The 12,111-nt window shown below is 56.6% G+C and overlaps 2 pseudogenes; both read right to left on the reverse strand.

The window, feature by feature from the left end:
- Positions 1-3,233: 3,233 nt before the first annotated feature.
- Positions 3,234-8,556, reverse strand: LOC144372161 (obscurin-like; annotated as a pseudogene).
- A 283-nt stretch (positions 8,557-8,839) lies between these two features.
- On the reverse strand, positions 8,840-10,772 carry LOC144372162 (obscurin-like; annotated as a pseudogene).
- Positions 10,773-12,111: the final 1,339 nt, after the last annotated feature.

The following is a 12,111-nucleotide window of genomic DNA, read 5'->3' on the forward strand; positions in this document are numbered from 1 at the left end:
TCATCCAACTATTACCACTCTGAGCCCAGTTGTTCCATGTTATGGTTTAGATGTGGTATCCCCCAGAAGCTCAAGTGTCAGACAATGCAAGAAGTATTGGAATAGAAATGTTTGGGTTATACCCTTAGCCTAATCCATGAAATAATCTCTAATGGGATTAACTGACATGGTAGGGTGTGGCTGGAAGAGGTGGGAATTGGGGTGTGGCTTTGGGGTATCTATTTGTATCTGGCAAGTTGAGACCTCTCTCTGCTTTCTGATCATTGTGAGGTGAGCTGCTTCTCTCTGCCACACTCCTCCCCCATGATGTCCTGCCTCACCTGCAGCTTGGAGGAATGGAGCTGGCCTTCCATGGACTGTGAGCCCAGCCCTCAAATGAACTCTTCCTCCCCTATGAATGTGTTGGTCAGGTCTTTAAGTCATAGCAGTGAAATAGCTGACGGAGTTTCCAGCATCTATATGTGCATGGGACGTGAGGTATCTGTGTTGATGTCACACTGACAGAACACAGGGTCTCAGGAGAAGCTGAGGGTCTGTGTTCTCAGTGCTCTTCGTATCTAAGGTCCATGTGGTGAAAATGTTCTGCATGGTGACATTTCAAACCTTGAGTTGTCTTTGATGCTCTATTCTTTGTGCTAATCTCATTACTAGTTCAGTGCAAAAAACTGCATATGCCTAGAATCTGAGGTTCTCCTGACACTGACCCAAGAACTTCTAGAGCTGGGAGAGAACTTGGCTGCCAGACTCCTGCTCCCTCCATAAGATACTCTTTAAAGTGGATTTTTAGTTTGTTTTTCCATTTGACACAGGTATCATTTAGATTGTTCTCCAGAACTTCCAAATGGCTAGCCCTGCTTGCTGGTCATTCTTTCACTGATAGTCACTGACATCATTCCACAGTGTCCAGACCATGTGGCCTGCACTGCCTCAGTGAGAGAGGATTGTGACCCTTCTGTGGTTCTGCATGTAGCACAAACCTCTTCTGGTCTCACAGTCTTACCTATCTGTCTATCACACAAGTATTTCCAAAAATTTTTTGAAATACTTGTACTAATCTATTTATTTTTTTCTCTACTTGATCAATGTGGTAAAATCCCCTGATATGGTTGTGGATGCATCAATTTCACCTTTTATTTTCACCCTCTTTCCTAGACACTAAGTGGGGAGGCATTGCTATTGGGCACCTGCTCCTGCCTGATGGGGGGACACAGGCAGAATGCAGGTACTGACATCACTTCCCAGGCCACTGTCTGCCTGCAGGGGTGTGAGGTCACAGCGTGCAGATACATTGCATACTCAGACATGAGTCTCATCCCCAGGACACCTGGTCACCTCATACTTCCCTCTCAGAGGGAAAAATGTCACTGGGGAATGTTGTGGGAGGGCTTCTGGCCACGTGCTATTTGCTCTGGGTCAACCTAAGCCACGAGTGCTGTATAGGGTAGGTGCTGACTTCAGTGGCTAATCTCTATTGCCATTTTCATGCATGGGTCCCAGGCTGTGTTGTATTTGTTCTTACTGGAGAGTTCCATGGGAGGGACATGCAGACCTGCCCTACCTCTGAGACTCCAACCTCATGTATTTCATACAGTGACTTGGTGGACAAACAGGCATTCACACTGCTTGCATTTTCCCTGCCCGGGGCTGCTCTAGTTCTGGCAGGTTCTTTCTTTCCTTCTAATCTGCTTTGTGCTTTTGACTCAGAATAGAATTTTTGAATGTAATTTACAATACCCAAATGTGCACTCAGGGATGGCTAAGATAAAAACTAATGATAATAACAACAGCGGCCAGGACAGCAGATTGTGATTATTACTAAAATCAAAGCTACCACAAGTACCTGATTCACTTTCCCTTAGAGTTTCCCCTGTGAATCATCTGGCCTTGTTGATTCAATAGAGGTCATCTCAAAGTCTTCTTTAATCAACACTGTTTACTGTGACCTGATGTGGCCAGGGACCCCGAGCCTAGGCGAGTCCATGGGGTCACATCCAGTATGATCTGATGTGGCCAGGGACCTCGAGCATAGGAAAGTCCCTGATTTGGTGCTGGGACTCCAAGGTCACTCATGAAGGATGATGAGAAACCTCTTTTCCCTACATATTTCTCAGCCTTGGGTACAGTGGTGGAAGACAGACTCAGTGTCCATGCATTGACGCTGGCAGAAATGGAAAGCAGGTGGGAAGTAGGGCAGGAGTGGGGGACCCATCAGCTTGGTTTTTGAGATGTTCAGGTTTTAGGTCAAGTGTCCTGGCTTCAGTAAGATTGAATGGGTGGCAGTATTCCAGCACAGTTATCTGGAGATAGGGAGGTGGAGGCAGGTTAAACTCATGGCACTGGGCAGTCACTGGATCCCTGGGAATGTCTGAGACCAAGGGGCTTTCCATGCCTTCCAGCCCAGTGCCCCCAGGAACACAGCTGCGTGTTATCCTTGGTTGCAGTGAAGATTGCCCTTCTCCACCCCAGCAACCACAGCATGCTCAGGAAGCAGGAATGGAAAGAACCAAGGGACTGGGGCTCATCTGGGTCATCCCAAAGAGCAATTGAGGAGGCAGGTATGTGTTTGTTTGGCTACTGTCAGAGGGCGGGCAGTTGTGATGGTGCCTCCCCACACCCCACCCAGGGGTGGCAACACAGCTCATCAGCAGTGGCTTTTTTGGACTTGTGTGCTTCAACTGTGCTGAGACAGAAGTGGGAGGTGGCCTGGTTCTCAGAGGGACCTCAAGGCTGGCATGAGAGAGGGGGTTACATAGGAGAGAAGGACCCAAGACCAGTTCTGGGATGTCTCCACTGGGATCCTGCTGGAGCAGGGTGTTGGGCATGCTGAGAGGCTTGGTTCTATGTACTGCTCTTGGAAGGCAATAGAGACTTTGGGCTGGTGGGAGGGCATTAGGTCACTGGAGTGTGCCCTCCGGGGGGATAGTAGTACCTCTGCTCTATTCTCTTCTTCTTTGCTTCCTGGCTGATGACCTCAATGGTTTTTCTCCACTGTGATGTGCTGCTTCACCACTGGCCAATCCATCATAGGCTGGATTCTCTAACACGTGAGTCAAATACATTTTATCTCTGTATAAAGTTAATTATCTCAGCTATTTTGTTGTAGTAACTGTCCATCTTTTGGAATGTCAATCTATTTTTCGCTATAGCTGAGAGCCAGCAATCATCACATGCGGGTTGAAAACCCCACCCACTGCTGTGGCCAGCAACTCCCCTCTGCCTCTGTGCGGTTTTGTTCAAGAACTGCCATTGATGCACTGTCCAGGGAACTGTTCCCAAGCCCACCTTCCATGGGGGTGCCCAGCCACCCCGGGGGAGGGGGATGCGGAATACCCTGAGCCGCAGAATACCCTGAGTGAAGCAGAAGACATTTCAGTCGCTTTCGCACTTTTATTGCTACATCTGTGCCCAAGTTCCAGGGGTTCATCCAGTGGCAGACACTTCCCAGGGAACTGAAATAGGCCACGGGAGGGTGACCACTTGTGCTTTCTGCTGGCCGCAGCCTCCCCCAGCAGTGCTTCCAGAATCTCTGGCTCCTCTGTGATCTCCAGGCCAGCTCTAAGGCCCAGCTCCCCTGGCCAGGGCCACGCAGCCTCAGGGAACTCTGCCAGCTCCTCCCCAGCCTCAGCCTCAGGAGAGGGCTGCTCTGGCTGCTCCCAGGGCTTGGGGACCATCCTGAAGACTATGAACTCGAATGGGAGATACTTCATGTCATATAGGTCAGAGAGGTTGAGGTAGGCGGGATCCATCTTTGAAATGTCTAAGGACACAGTGTCAGCAGCCTCTGTATCCCCTGACGGGTCCCGGATTTGCACCAGGGACACCTGCCCTTCTTGCTCCCACGAGGTCAGCTCTGGGGAAGCACTCAGGGTAGCCCTTCTGGTCTCAGGCACTGTCCCCAAGTCGGCCTGAGGTTGAAGGCTTCCCACTGCAGCCTCGTCCTGCTCCTCGGAGGACTGGGATACAGCCAAGGCCATTCTGGCAGACAAGGGACCCTGTCCTAGCATGCCCCCTGCATCCCCACCAAAGGCAAAGGTACCGCAACCTGCCATCCCCGCAAAGCCCACACATTACCCCAACGAGAACTTCCGGGTGGTGGCCTGCTCCTGAGGCCTTGGTAAGGGGGGTGTTGGGTCAGGGGACTGCTGAGTCTCCTGAGAGAGAGGCTGCCAGTGTCCAGGGAAGGGCTGGACTCCATGCCTGTGGGGCAGGTTGGTTCCAGGGAGCTGGAGGAGCTGGTCCAAGGCCCCCCAGGTTGAGAGATGCTGCCAGGCTCCTTCTCAGAGCCTGGCAGGGGTCTTGTTTGGGCTGGGCAGGGGGCCTCCAGAAGTATCTCCTTGACAGACCCTGGAGGAAAACAGCTATGAGTTTGAGGTGACAGTGGGCCACAGGCCTTTTGGGGGACAGAACCCTGCTTAGGATGACAAGAAGGAGCCTCCTGCCCCAGCCTGGATGACCCCGCTTGCAGAGCAGGCCCTGAGTCTCTAGCAGGTGATGGAGACAGACTGGGCCCTTTCAGGGGCTTCTGGTCTCTCCCACCAGCCTCACCTGTGGAGGCTGTGGGAGGGCACTGTCCTTCACTGCAGGCCTCACTCAAGGAGCTGATGGTACTTGGAGGGTCTTGGTCCAGGGAGTGGCTACAGCCAGGGGCCTCATGGGCACTGGCGCTGGGCAGGCGCAGGGCCGTCTCAAAAGAGGGTGTCTTGGTTAGCAGCATGGCCTGCTCCTCCCTGGTGGCCTCCTCCTCCAGCACACGATGCTCCATCAGCGGCTCACGCAGACCAGGCAAGGCCCTGGAGAAGTACCCGCCCTTGAGTAGGTGCGTGTCGGCGGCCTCCAGGGACCAGGGCGCCTTGCTCAGGGCCGTCGCCTGCCTGCTGGTAGAACAGACTGCTGATGACACTGTGCCAGGGAATGCAGCCGGGGGTTGCCAGGGGCCCTGCGCCTTGCTGTGAGGCTGGTGGGGCCTGGACCTTCTCCGGCAGGCTGGCCGAGGGCCGCAGGAATCCCCGTGGGTGCAGCAGTGGGGAATGGGTCACCGGCGAGGATGGCAGCGAATTGGCCCTGGAAAAAGGGGCGAGCTCATTGTACCAGGAGAAGGAGCTGGAGGAGCCGCTGGCTTCTGCGCGCAGGTGCCGGCCACTCCCAGGGAGAGATTGAGGGCTGTCAGGTGGGGCCCCGCAGCAGCTCTGGGATGGAGCGCATCACCAGGATGGACTTGTAGCTCATCAGGGAGCGCTGGGGGTGTCACAGAGCAGCCGCTGGGTGGGGCCGCGGCACCAAGCAGGCCTTCTCCCTCCACGTTCCCAGTGGGCCAAAGTGGTGGGGGCCCAGAGCAGTGGGAACCTCTGCACCAGGGCTCTTGGCTTCTGCCTGGCCCCTGGGAATCCCTAGGCGCCTGGCACTCATGGCTGAGATCCGATGAGGTGCCAGGCCTGGGAGTGTGCTAGGCGGGCTTGGGCTTGTGTTTCTGACCCTGCTCTCACCCCTTTTTCAGGGGACAGCTCACCTGCCAGCGGCTCCTGGCCAGGAGAAACTTGAGCTGCTTGATGTTTATGAAGTGGGCCTCCTCCACAGGCATGGATTTCTGGGGTGTGAGAGAGCACCCACATTGAGGAGAGACCCCAGCACCCTAATGGGGGCCCCTCCTGGGATGGAGGCCCAGCTAGGCAGGGGCAGGTAGACTTGCCCTCAGCCCTGGGGCCTCATGGGCTCATCCTCTTACTTTGCCCAGACAGGGCAAAGTAAAGGCCAGAGGTCGTAGGGGAGGCCCTGACCCCCTGTGAGGGTCTCAGGATCTCAACCCTGTCTGAAGGGACAAGTGTCCTCTGAACTGGGGCACAGGGGCCTGTGTGCCACCACCATATGTGCTGATGCAGGCAGGCCCTTGTCCCCCTTGGGTTGGATGTCCCTCCCTGCAGGCCTGGGGATTGAGCCAGGCTGGGCCTACTCACCAGGAACCAGGGGTGGGTGAGGCATTGGGAGGCACTGGGCCGGGACCTGGAGGTAAAGCGAAGACCAGGTCAGCCAGGCAGTCAGCTGACTCTGGGCAGGGCTGGCCACACCCTGGGCAGGCAAGAGAGGCATGCACTCACCCTGGGGCCCTATGCAGTGTGGCCTTTAGGAAGTCCTTGGCATCCTCACTGAGGTGGGCATCCATGAGGCTGCTCCAGGACACCTGCCCCTCCAGCACATTCAGCAGGGTGGCAAGGTCACTCTCTCACGCAAATGGGGAGGAGCAGGTCAGGCTGGAAACAGGCAGAGCCTGCCCTCAAACAAAGCCCCTGGGGACGAACTCTGGCACCACTCCTACCCAGCAGTATCTGAGGTTACCCAGATACTGCCTCAGCTTGGAACACCAATCCAGGCAAAGCTAAGAGGGTGTCTGGGCTCAGACCAGGGTTGGGGTCCCCACTCAGGCTGAGACAGGCATCAAGGAAACTTCAGCCTGCATGGGGGCCCTGCTTTAACCTGAGGCTCTCATGGCCAGAGGTGGGTACAGGGCTGAACTTACAAAGGAGACCCAGGCTAACTTGAAGCAGGGATGTATGCCAAGGCTGGGTGCTGCTTCAACCCTGGGTGGGTACTTGGCCTCAGTCTGAACTAGGGATCCAGGCTCGGCTGGAACAAAAGCCCAGGGAGCCTAGATAGGCACCAGTCTATGTCTGAGATGGGGACAGGTCTTAGTCTGCAGAGGTCAAGGATCAGTCTGTACCATCAGCATCTTAAGGGCAGCAGTGACCACTATGAGTGCACTCTGGACAAAAATCCCACAGACCCTACAGGGTCAGCTCAGCTCTGCCTAGTGATGACAGGGTGTTTGTGAGGAGCAGTGGGCAGGAGCCTCTTATCAGTGTTGGCTGACTGCCTGTTCCCAAGATAGCTGCCCCTGGGCTCTTGGTTCTCTGGTCTGGGGTGTGGCCAGCAGCACACGTGGCCCTCAGGATTCTGCAGAAAGGTTGGCTTTGAGGAAGCAGCTGCCAAGAACAGGCTGTGATCACCTGAGGTAAGAGATGACCCCCATGGCTCTGCAGAAAGAAAACCACCCACTGTGAGTCACCCCAGGCCTGGCCACAGGCAAGGGGTATGTGGGAGGAGGCATGGGGAATCCCAGGGGTGCAGAAAGAGGCAGAGGTTCAGAGAGGACACTTTGGCTGGCTGCTGGGCTGCCAGATTACTCCCCAGCATGGTCCCAGGAGGGTCACAGTCTTGACTCAGCCTGAACACTCACCAGATGTCAGAAGCCTCGCTTACGGTGGTCTGCTCAATGATCTTGGGGGACACAAACTCTGGAGAGCCGTACTTGCTGTACTGTTGCTGTGAAGGGGTGATTTTTTGGGCAAAGCCAAAGTCGCAGATTTTAATGTCTTCACGAGCAGTATGCACCATCAAGATATTAGGGGGCTGTCAGAAATTATTGGGGAGTCTATGGGGGTTGGGCCACCAGGGTTTCCAGGCCTTAGGGATTCATTCAGGGTCCATGAGGCCAATGTGAGTCAGGCCAATGCTCTGACAGTCTGACTGCCAGAGCAGAGCCCAAGGATGAGCTGCCACTTAGCAGTGCATCCAGTCCCTGCAGGACAGCAAGCCCTGTCAAGGAAACTGGACATGGTAGGCCTGTCCCTTCCTATCCTGCAGGCCGAGGGCTCCCCTCTCCCACCCAGGTTCTGGAGGGGCCCCGAGGGGCAGTACCTTTATGTCCACGTGGAGGAGCTCATGGCTGTGCAGATAGTGCAATCCCTCCACCAGCTGCTGGAGGTAGACCTTGACCTATGGCAAATGCTGTGCTCAGGGAGGGTCCCCGGCCCCCCACCTTAACTCATCATGCTTGAGTGCTCCAGTCTAGCACCTGGGACAAGCCCACAGGGTAGGTGGCACCCTGAGCCCTAAGTGCCAAAGCCAGAGAAATCCCCAGGAACAAGCAAGGTTGCAGGAAGCCAGGCAGTGCAGCTGGGCACAAAGCCTGAGTAGCCATGGGGCCTGGCAATCAGAGAGGTGGGGCCTGGGCCACATTTGGGGCAGCTGTGTCTGGGTGGGGCTGGGACCTGCATGCAGCTCAGGCAAGTGGCAGGCAGGTGCAGGGTCACCTCAGCTTCTGTCACCATGCTCTTTTTGAAGAGGCGATCCAGCAGCTCCTCTGATGAGCACCTGGGGCCTGGTCAAGGAAAGCAGCTGAGGCTGGAACCCACCAGGAGGTGACCAGGACAGGGTTTCTGCGGTCTCAAGGGTGGGGTACTGGTGCTCAGATTGAGAGGAGGTGCCATGGGACCCTGGAATCCCAGACAGCATCCAGCCGAGATGAGGGGGGCTGCCTGGGTACTGAGGCCACAGGGCAGTGGTAGGGTGGGGGCACCTGGCCTGTCTGCACAAATCACTCCTCAGGGGAGAGACAAGAACACAGGAGCAGATCCAGCCACAAGGCCCTCCACACTGAGACCCCAGTCAGGGACCTATGGGCAGTGGGCAAAGACCTGGAGTAACCTGTGTAGGACACACCTCTCCTTACATCTGAGAGGTCACCCATGGGAGGAGACCCCTGGCCGTCTCCACGGAGGACATTTGGACCCTCAGGACCAGCTCAGCCACTGACCCTGCCTGGTGACCCCCATGGACACCCTTAGAGAGAAAGAACCCCCTGACCAACACCATCATGAGCAGCAGGAACAAGGCTGCTTGTCACACAGCATTGGGCACAGGAAGGTGGGCTGAGGCCATCACAACCTGCCTGGCGCAGGGGGCATATGCTCCTCCAATCCCCAGCCTGGTGGCCACTGCACCCCTCCTCAAACCCCAAGGGGCCAGGAGAAGAAAGGATACAGTTCCAAAATGAGGATGAGGGGGATCAGGATGGTGACTCTGTGCCACTGGTCCTGGGCATTCCCGGGGCCAGAAAGGCTGGAGTATACCTGCCAATATCCTCCTTGACCTTGTAGAAGGAGTGCAGCTTCCTTTGATGGCTCTGCTCTTCTGAATCTGGCTCACTGTCTCCTGTGGACAGCACAGAAGGTAGTTAGGATGGCAAAGGCACTGCCCTGGCCCTCGTCCCCAGAACTGTGGACCTGGCAGGCTGTTCCCTGGGCCTGGGCCTGTGGCCCATGGAAACTTTGAACTGGGGTCCCTGTGGGGACTGGGCATGCCATGTGGAGACCGAGCGGCCCTGGGCCTGGGAGTCTCTGCAGCTTACCCCCAAGGACCAGCAGCTCTGCCTTGCAGAGCACCTTGCCAGCAGCATTGTGTGCGAGACAGGTGTAGATGCCTGCATCTTGCTGGGCCACATCCTTCAGTAGAAGACAGTGAGTGCTGCCATCCTTCTGCTGGCTCAGCCGGGCACTGTCCTCCAGTTAGACACCGTCCTGAAACACCAGCAGGCCAGGACGCCATCAGCCCATCTCAGCATCAGGCCCACCTGCACTTCCCTGGCACCTGCTGTGTGTCAGCCTCAGGTCCAGCCCCATGCCAAGCACTGATGGGCTTGGGGATTGCAGGAGGGGCCGCACAGCTAGGATCATGTGGTGCAGTTTTCATATACACATGCACACACAGGTGCCTCCGACCTCTGAGCGCCCCACCCTGCCTTCATTGGCCAGCTCTTACCTTGTACCATATCACAGTGGGCTGTGGGTGCCCCTCAATTACAGCCTCAAACTTTGCCGTACCACCGGCCTGAACCTGCACATCCTCAATGGTCACCTGCATGCTTGGGGGCCCTGGGAAGAGGTGGAAAGGGGGACATTAGGAGGGATTCCAAGGCTGCACAGCCCACACATTTGGTCAGTGAGGCTCTGAGTACACCCCAGGGCAACAGGCAAAAGGGCCCCCTGGTAATTGGGAAGTTCTTCCTTCCATCCAACCACTGTCTCCCTGCTTTGCCCTCAGCTGGCCCAGCAGTCAGGAGAACAGTCTAGCCAAGGCAGGCAGAACATGATAGGGGGTGGTGGCTCTCTCCAAGACTGGGTCTAGCAGAAACCGGATCTGTAGTGCCTGCCTCTCCTGGAGGAGAGCTACAGCCACCTCCCATTGTGGAATAAGAGAAGGGGTGGGGAACCTGGGCTGAAGCAGGCGGGGACCTAGTGGGCCCCTCCACCCTCGAAGCAAGTGCCCCCAGCCCAGGCACTGCAGGGCCATCCTCACAGCATGCCCTGACCCCTGACCCCCATACTTGAACTTGTAGCACTGGTGTCAATGGGCTGGTACACATAGGTCATTTGTGTTGTCTCTGTGATTACATGGCTGTAGACATCCCAGAGCATCTTCCGGGCACCTGCCCCTGGCCAGGCAGCACCCTCCACCCTGGAATCACAGAGCTAGGTGAGCTTCTGCTGGCTAGAGGTGACAAGATGGGGTCCTAGGCTTTCCTCACATGCAGGGGAATGAGGTGTGCAAATGGAAGACCCTTTTCCTTGCTGTGGGGGCTTCCTGCACCTCCTGCCCTAAGGTTGGCCTTCTTCCCTGCCTACTGGCTTGGGGCAGTCAAGGAGTGCACAGGAGGCCACAGGACCACCCCATTGCCTCTGCGTACCACACGGCCAGAGTGGATGGACCTGCCCACCCATGAGCTGTCCTTGATAGGACTGCCCCCATCTCATGACTCAGTTAACTGGGGGAGGTTACTGGATGGGGACAGTCCATCCCAGGGCCCCAGAACCAGTCACCGTCTCCTGCTCCAGGACTTTCCGGATAAGAGGCTGTGGCATCTCTGGGCTCTCAGATGCCGGGAGATGAGGAGCCTCAGGAGACAGAGCTGGGCTGGGGCTCAAGGGACCCTCCTCGGCCATGCACTGCCCAACTGTCCCCCACATCACCAGGCCAGGGTGTGTGTATGCTCAGCAAGACCACTGCTTGCAGGGACCTGGGGACCATGGGTGAGACTCTCCCCAAAGCCCAGATTCAGCCCATGGCTCAGCATGTGCTTCCTGGCTGGGGTCCATTCTGTAGGCACCTGCCCCACCAGGGACACTCACTTCAGTGTCCCTGCCCAGCAGCTAGGCTGCCATCCAGGGAACATCCTGACAGCATAGGTCGGTGACCCAGGAAAGTGGCCATATCCCACGCCATGGATGCCATAGGCTCTGGCAACTTCCAAAGGGCAGGAGAGACTGCAGGTGACGTCACTCAGCACTACAAGTTGTATTGTGGCCATAGCACACAGACAAGACCCACTCTATCAGTTTCCAGGGACAAAACAGAGAATAGCCTAACAGACTGGCTAGAAAAGTAGGGCTTTGAGCAGGTGGTCTAAGTGACCAGGTGGTCACTTAGAGCAGGCGGTGGTGCCTTGGGGAGGTTCTCCAGGGCCCTGAGGCTGGCTGCAGGTGAACTGAGGCATCGCAGGCTGGAGCCAGCACTGGGGTGGGCACGGAGGGGCAATGTGCTGGGCCTCCAAGGATAGGGCTGGATGGAGGCTGAACTTAGGGGAACCCCTCCATCTTCAGGCAGGACACAGGGAATGAGTGGAGGGAAAGGGAGCCCAGGATGGGAAGGGGCTCGGCTTGCTCCCCAAAGCAGCAGCAGGGAAAGTGAACACCAGTGCCAAGGCAGGCCAAGCAACACCAGGGGTTTGCTCCATCACCGCATTCCTGGACACCAGAACTCTGTGGCCACTCTGATCCAGCAGCCTCCCACAGAGATGTCATCCCTAGCCTCTCCATCCCTTGTGGGCACCAATCTGTCACAGCTGGTGGTGATGACAGACAAGATGAAGCTGCCTTACTCTTGGTCCTGAGAGGGACACTGGGCCAGACCTGCACCTAACTGACACCATGCTGAGAATGCTGGGGTGGCCAAGTGCAAATTCAGAGCCCGAGGTCATTCCTTGGCCAGGACAGGGTCAGCACAGGATGTGTCCTTGCAGCCAGTTTCCTGCATGGCTTACCAGGTGTTCCCGAGGCTTCTGGGGCCTGGGGGCCAGCCTCCTGAAATGCCAGTGGTTCCCTGGGGCCAGGGGTAAAGCTGGCAAAGTCTCCTGCAGAAGGGCCTGGAGCCTCAGGGCCCAGCAGTCTCTGCAGCACAGATGGGACTTCCTGGTCGGCTCCAAGGGAGGGCTGGGCGGAGCCCTCCTGGGTAACACCTATGAAGAGGTGATTCAGCAGCAGATGGTAAGGCCCAGGGTCTGGT

The sequence above is a fragment of the Ictidomys tridecemlineatus genome, chromosome Y, assembly GCF_052094955.1.
Source record: "Ictidomys tridecemlineatus isolate mIctTri1 chromosome Y, mIctTri1.hap1, whole genome shotgun sequence".
NCBI classification, from domain to species: domain Eukaryota; kingdom Metazoa; phylum Chordata; class Mammalia; order Rodentia; family Sciuridae; genus Ictidomys; species Ictidomys tridecemlineatus.